This window comes from Myodes glareolus, chromosome 16 (assembly GCF_982192425.1).
Source record: "Myodes glareolus chromosome 16, mMyoGla1.1, whole genome shotgun sequence".
Taxonomy (NCBI): Eukaryota; Metazoa; Chordata; class Mammalia; order Rodentia; family Cricetidae; genus Myodes; species Myodes glareolus.
In genome coordinates, this window is record NC_142041.1 from 17,275,167 (window position 1) to 17,282,737 (window position 7,571).

The following is a 7,571-nucleotide window of genomic DNA, read 5'->3' on the forward strand; positions in this document are numbered from 1 at the left end:
CTGACATATACTCAAATGTATTGAGCTTGATAGCTTCCCTTTAAAAGGTTTTATAATTGTATTTATTGACTTATTTATTGTGTGAGGTGGGTACAGGCATGTCACAATATATAGATAGAGGACAAGTTGAAGAGGTCAGTTTTCTCTTCATACCGTGTAAGTTGTGGGAGTCAAACTCAGGGTAACAGTGTTAGCAACAAATGCCACTTGAGACGTTTCATTTGATTTAACTCACTAGCTTCAAGGTATGCTTTTTAAAACACCACCCACCCCCCCACCCCCCCACACACACACGGAAGGAAGAAGAAAACAGATTTGAGGGTCTTGCTACTTGCCAGTACTATACATTCCATGATATACTTGGTTCTCTATCTTCAACAGCTGAGCAGGCGCTGCAGGTCTGCGGGTGTCTCCCTTGTGGTCTCTGCACGTGTGTTGGGGAGCTTTAGTCACTCTCAGCCCCCAGGGCAAGGGGGCCTTCTTGATCAGTTGTCAAGCCCTCCCCTCATATGGAGGAAAGGTGGGCATGGGTGCTCGCCAGGGAACAGTGTACAGGAGTGATGGTTTGGGTGAGACTGGCCTTCAAGGCACCTAAGTGTGAAGGCTTGGTTCCCAGTTGTTGGCACTGTGAAGGATTAGGAGGTGTGGCCTTGCTGAAAGAACTTTGTTACTGGAAGTGAGCTTTGAAGTGTCGAAAGCCCATGTCCAATTTCTCTCTGCTTGCTCCCTGAAGATCAGGATGTAAGCTCTAAGCTATGGCTCAGCGCTCTGCCTGCCTGCTGCCATGCTCCTTGTCATGGTGGACATATACCAACTCTCTGAAACAGTAAGCAAGTCCCCAATATGATGCTTTTTTTTTTGAAAGTTCCCTTGGTTATGGTGTCTCCTCACAGCAACAGAAGAGTAACAAAGACAACAGGCTTAGCCTGGTTCTTTTCCAGGTCAAGACTGCATTCTAGAGTTCAGAAGCCAAACCCACAGTGTCTTAAAAAAGCATGCGCCCAATCCCCACTGAACAAGGTGTCCAAAGTAGGAATCCCAGAGCTGACCAAATGCTCAGTGATCCAGATAGATGCCTTGTATTTTCCTCTACTGTCGACAGTGAGTGGCTTCCTTATATGTAATCACAAGGTTATCACAATCCCACACTTCACACAGGAAGGACAAAGAGAAAAGGTTTCATACCCATTGAATGTTATTATTATTATATCAGTAAATCAGCAATCTTCCTAAAATCTCTACCCTCCCTATTAGGCTTCTGCATGCTGTTTAGAACTGGAACACAAACCCAGATATACAGACAGAAGAGTCATTTGCCTGGGCATCCTGGTACACTAACAAGAGTAGGGTTTGCATGTGGCTCAGAAAGGTGAGAGAAGAAATCCTGCAGGGCATCCACCTGGTCTGCCAGTGGAAACAAGAGTGAATTCCTGTAAAGCTCCTATGTCAGGTTGAGTGTTATGACCCACATTTCTTTGCTTTTGCAATATATAGTTGGGTTTGCATTATATATATATATATATATATATATATATATATATTGGGACGGATGATAGAGAAAGCCATAATTGTCTATGCCCTAAATGGGAAAGGCATGTTGTAATCAGATGCCACCTCATAGGCCAACTACCAGAGAACGAAGGGAACAGGTTGACTTTTGTCTGTGGGGCTAGACCATGCAGAATCTTTCCATGTCTTCTGCTAAGATGATATTGGGTGTGCTGTGGTTTCTAAACTGTTTATGTGTGATTGTGGCCCTCGGGGCCCAAGTGGTGTGTGTGGTCCATGCGCGTTGGCATTTGTAGCTCATCATAACATTGTTCTGCTGATTTCTTTCCTTTTTCTCTCAGTTTATGTGTTTTCAAAAATTCCCATTTCCTGCTCTTCTTACGACAGGTGACGACTATGATGTCTTTATCACAGGTGTGCAGGCAGTTGTTTTGTGTTCTTTTTTCTTCTCTCTCTCTCTCTCTCTCTCTCTCTCTCTCTCTCTCTCTCTCTCTTCTTTCTATTTGGACAGGGTCTCATGTAACCCAGGCAGGCCTCAAACTCTTGCTTTGAAGCTTAAACTCCGGATCCTCCTGCCTCCACCTCCCTAGTGCCAGAATTAAGAGCTTATACTACTAAACCCAGGTTTTTGGTGCTGGGCATGACATTCAGGGCCTCAGGCATGCACCACATTTACCAAACGAGCTACACCCCAACCCCGCTGTTCTTATATACTGTGCACAATGGACACAAACCTTTAAAGCACAGGAATGATGTTGAATTATGTGCCTCATTCTGTAGACAGATTTTTCTTTGAACTGCCATATCATAAAAACAACTCGGAGACTTATTATTAATTATGGAGGCTTGGCCTATAGCTTAGGTTTGTTTCACTAGCTCTTATAAGCTAACACATTTTTATTCATCTATGTATTGCTTTTACCTCTCCTGCATGTCTTGCTCTTCCTGTGTCCAGCTCAAAGAGTTTCCTCCTTTCTTCTTCCCAGAGCTCTCTCTGTCCAGTAGTCCACCTAACCTCTTCCGGCCTAGCTACCAGCCATTCAGCTCTTTATTAAACCAGTCCCAATGACACATCTTCACACAACATAAAAGAATATTCTACAACATCATTCTGTTTCTTTCTTTCCTACTCCACTGCTGTGTCCTTAGGATCTACAGAGTTCTTTTATAGGTGTCAAGTCCAGAGCATCTTTTGATTGCTGGATTATATTCTACATTTTAGGCGAATACACTCTTAAAGACTGAATTCTGCCCCTATTCATGTGCTAAAGTCCCATCTCACCCTGCCTCAGACTGTAAACGGATCTGGAGAGAGGAGCATTAAAGAGGATATTAAACGGCATCACATGAGTGAGCTGAAAAACACGTGGCAGGGATTTAGGTGGGAATTCTAAGGCTGACTCGGGTTGACACAGGCCCTGCAAAGGGAGGGACTTAGGTTAAACCCTGGTGTTAGTAGGACTCAAATTCATTCTGACTGCTGTCCTCGCAAGAAGACATACAGGACTTGCAAGCGTGGTGAAAAGGCCATGTGAGGACATAGAAGAGGGCAGCCACCAGTGAGGCAGGAAGGCAAGTTTTGGGAGAGAAAAACCCTACACTCCTTGATCTTACATGCCCCTATTCATCACATATGTCAAATATATCATGTTTCTTGTTGTTTGTAATACAACGCTTGGTGTGTGTGGCATACACTTCCAACCTCGGACCCCTTTCCTCAGGAGCCATCTATTCTGCTGTTTGACATGGGGTCTCTTATGGGCCTGGAGCTTGTGAGTCAGCTAGGCTGGCTGACCTGTGAGCCCCAGGGACCTGCCTGTCTCGGTCTCCTCACTGCTGGAATTACAAAAAACGCTCCACTGTGCTAGGCTCTTTTATTTTTTATTTATTTATTTTTCTCGACGGGCCTCAAACTCACTATGGATCAGGCTGGCCTGGAACTCACAGAGATCTACCTGCCTCTGCCTCCTGAGTGCTGGAATTAAAGGTGTGTGCCACCACCACTATGCCCAGCCTTAAAAAAAATTGTTTTTAAATATGGATTTTCAAAATCAGACTCAGGTCTGATGTCTTCCCAACTTTACCAACTAAGCCATTTCCCCAGCAGCTGGCCAGTCCACCCGCATTCGTGAAATGACACTTTTGCTTCTGAAATCCTCTAACCCATGGGTTTTGTTGTGGCAGCCCTGGTAAACTGCCACACACTCTCTCCATTCCGCCCACATTCTTTTGAAAAGTTCTGAGGTCAACAGAGCGCTCTTGCTAGGAAGCTGATAAACCTGCACAGCTGACCGGAGATCTAGTTCACGCAGCCTCCCTGCGGGGTTCTGCACCTTCCACTCTGAGCTTCAGTGGCTTCAAAGCCTTGCAGGCAGGAGAAGATTTCTCCTGCCCAGAAACATAACGATTGGTTGGATGACCCAAGGCGTGAGCTGGTTTCCCTGCTGACTGACAGAAGGCTAAATAACACCACTGATCCTGGTGCCCGCTTTAGTTTTGACAGGACCTCTCAGATGGGCCAGAGAGATACAGACATGACATTTTTTTGGAAGGCAGTGTGGCAACCTCAAAGGGTTAACCTTAGGAAATTGTTATTTCTTAAGGTCAAAGTGTTTGACTACAACATTGTCACTCTACCCAAGCATTATATCAAAAGTCTCTTCTTAAGGTGCTTGAGAGATGAATGGTTCAGTGGTTAGGACCACTAGCTGCCCTTCCAGGTAACCGGGGTTTAGTTCCCAGCACTCACATGGTAGCTCACTACGATCCCTGACTCCAGGTCCAGGAGATTCAACATGCTCCGCTCCTCTGACTGCTTGCCCGTACCAGGCACACATGTGTTATACATACTTTCAGGTAGGTTAAAGCACTTATATGTAATAATATATATAAAAATAAATCAATGCCACATTTTTAAATTAGTCTATGGAGAGATAAAGGCATTAGAATATAATGTAGTTCCTAACGGGGAGGAGAGCCAAGGGCGTGGGCGCTGTGGCCCAGGGCTGTGCTGCGCTGGAGGTGGCTGCGGTCGCGGTAGCAACTGCGCAAAGGCAGCATGCATGGTGGGCCCAGAGAAGGAGCTCTCTATGCACTTTGTCCCGACAGCTGCCTGCTGGTGGAGGAGGAAGTAAACATCCCTACCGGGCAGGTTCTAGTTACAGGCGCCTCAGGGCTTCTTGGCAGAGCAGTTTACAAAGAATCTCAACAAAGTAACTGGCTCTCTGTTGACTGTGGCTTTCGAAGAGCAAGACCAAAATCTGAACAGGCGAACCTGTTGGATTCGGAAGCAGTCCATCACCTCACTCTTGATTTTCAGCTGCTACTGGAGCATTTCTCATCTACATTAGCTCAGATCATGTGTTCGATGGCAAAAATCTGCCTTACACAGAAGGAGATATACCAAATCCCTTGAATCATCTCTACGGCAAAACAAAATTAGATGGAGAAAAGGCAGTCCTGGAGAACAACTTAGGGTCTGCTGCTTTGAGAATTCCTGTTCTGTATGGGAAGTTGAAAAGTTTGAAGAAAATGCTATGACTGTTAGGTTCGACAAGGTACAGTTCGGCCACAAGTCAGCCAACATGGACCACTGGCAGCAGAAGTCGCCCACACACGCAAAGGATATAGCCAGTGTGTGCCGGCCGCTGGCAGAGAAGAGGATGCTGGATCCATCCATAAGGGGAGCCTTTCACTGGTCTGGCAATGAGCAGATGACCAAGTACGAAACCGGCATGTGCGATTGCAGATGCCTTCAACTTCCCGAGCAGTCACTTATGACCTATTACTGAGAGCCCCGTCATAGGAGCACAACGCCCCAAAAATGCTCAGCTCGACTGCTCCAAACTGGAGACTTTGGGCAACGGCCAGCGGACGCCATTTTGAATTGGAATCAAAGACTCGCTCTGGCCTTTCCTCATCGACAAGAGATGGAGACAGACTGTCTTTCATTAGTTTATGTGCTGTGTATTTTTTTTTAATGAAAAGTATAGTATGTGTCACTTTTCAAGAATAAAGGAAATAGTTTTGTATGGGTACTCCTTAACTGTGACTCATGATCCTTCAGGTAAATGATGCTGTTGCACTAGGGGAACTGTCAGAGAGACTGAGGATGCCTTGTTTGCAGTCATGACTTTGAGTTGATCGTTTCGTTCTGGTTCACCTTGCTCTTCAAGTAATGCAAATTATGATTCTAAATGTCCCAGAGCTGGGATGAAACAGACTGTTAGACTCTGAATGAAATGCATTATTCATTCCTGTAACTCCGTTTTTGTTTTGTTTGTGGACCTTTGTCTATCGATAGTTTCAGCGCGTGTAGGATCCTATGAAAATCATCGCTGCTCATTGTTTGCTTTGCGTGAGCCCAGATCAAAATGCTTGAAGAAAAGGAAACTTTATTTTTGCAACTTTAAGTATGGTTTTTAAAAAATATTTATTTATTTGTCTGTTTATTATGTATTCATAATTCTGTCTGAGTGTATGCCTGAAGGCCAGAAGAGGGCACCTGACCTCATTACAGTTGGTTGTGAGCCACCATGTGGTTGCTGGGAATTGAACTCAGGACCTTTGGAAGAACAGGCAATGCTCTTAACCACTGAGCCATCTCTCCAGCCCTTAAGTATGGCTTTTACGCTTGATTCTTAATGTGTTGTGTATATCAGGACTGTATAGCCTGACACTTCACCTGCATAGCGCCATGTGGCAGACACTTGAGAGAGTGTGTGTGTGTGTATTTTTTTTATATAAATACATATCTGTCTCTTTCACTTTGTCACCAAGTGATATTTCATACATGTGCTTATAATAATGAGCCTTGTTTGTCTTTTGATCACTTATGAATAGCAATAAATACTGCTGGTATAAAAAAAAGAATATAATGTAGTTCTTTATAAAAGGGTATATTATTGTATTGCAGATAAAAGGGTATAGTATCGCACTGTAGATAGGCATGGAACAGAACTCCAGTAGAAACAACCCCAGCACTGAGTAATTATGGAATAATGCCAAAAAATATTAAACTATATCTGAATCTGTCTATTTGGAAGGTGACTGTGATGTTACATCAGAAAAAAGGCACAAATTATCACCTTTATCAAGACCCTGAGGCTGGGGGCACAGCTCAGAGGAAGAGTTCAAGTTTAACATGTGTGAGGTCTGGGGCTCAGTCCTCAGCACAAATGAACAAATAAGTAAATAAAGAAACAGAGCGAGTCTAATTTAATTAAAAAGAGGAAAATCCAGCCGAGCTGTGGCGGTGCACACAGTTGATCCCAGCACTGGGGAGACAGAAGCAGGTGGATCTCTGTGAGTTCGAGGTCAGCCTGGTCTACAAGAGCAAGTTCCAGGACAGCTAGGACTGTTACACAGAGAAACCCTGTCTCGAAAAACCATGAAGAAGAAGAAGAAGAGGAAGAAGAAGAAGAGGAGGAGGAGAGGAAGAAGAGGAAGAAGAGGAGAGGAAGAGGAAAGTCATGTAAGTGTATTTATGAATCATTGCAGAAAGAGAGAGAAAAGTAAATAGCAATGAACATTTGTGAACCCAAGAGGTGGGCAACGAGGAGGTTACAAAGTTAAAACATCTCTGTCCCCTTATCTCTATTACACGGTGTATGGAGATTAGATTAAGGTTTGGTGATTCAGTGTGGCTTGCCAGGAAAGAGGTCAGACGAGTTACTGAGAGCTAGCCCTCTTTGTACAACAAGCTTGTACTAAGGTGAGACCCAAAGATGGGAAGTAAGAGGAACAGGAGAAGGGAAAGAAGCTGCTCACTCAAACATCTGGGGATCAGAAACCTCAACATAAAATGTCAGGATTGCCTATAGAGATGGTGGGTGTTCTAAACCATCTCCAACAAGATTGAATAGAGAATGCTTGCGACTTGAGTTTTACAAAAGAATGGTCTGAGCACTCCCCTCTGCCCTAAACCTGAACAATGTTCCCCAGGAAGCCTCCTTAAAATTTCATTTACAAAGGACTGTCTTTAGGATAAAATAAGCCAGCTTGCAATCTCACGGACCCCCTTCTCCCCCATCTTTAAACTTAGGTGTAAATTACATTCTCTG

The 7,571-nt window shown here is 44.3% G+C and overlaps 1 pseudogene; it reads left to right on the forward strand.

The window, feature by feature from the left end:
• Positions 1 to 4,571: 4,571 nt before the first annotated feature.
• Positions 4,572 to 6,358, forward strand: LOC125391280 (methionine adenosyltransferase 2 subunit beta pseudogene; annotated as a pseudogene).
• The last annotated feature ends 1,213 nt before the right edge of the window (positions 6,359 to 7,571 follow it).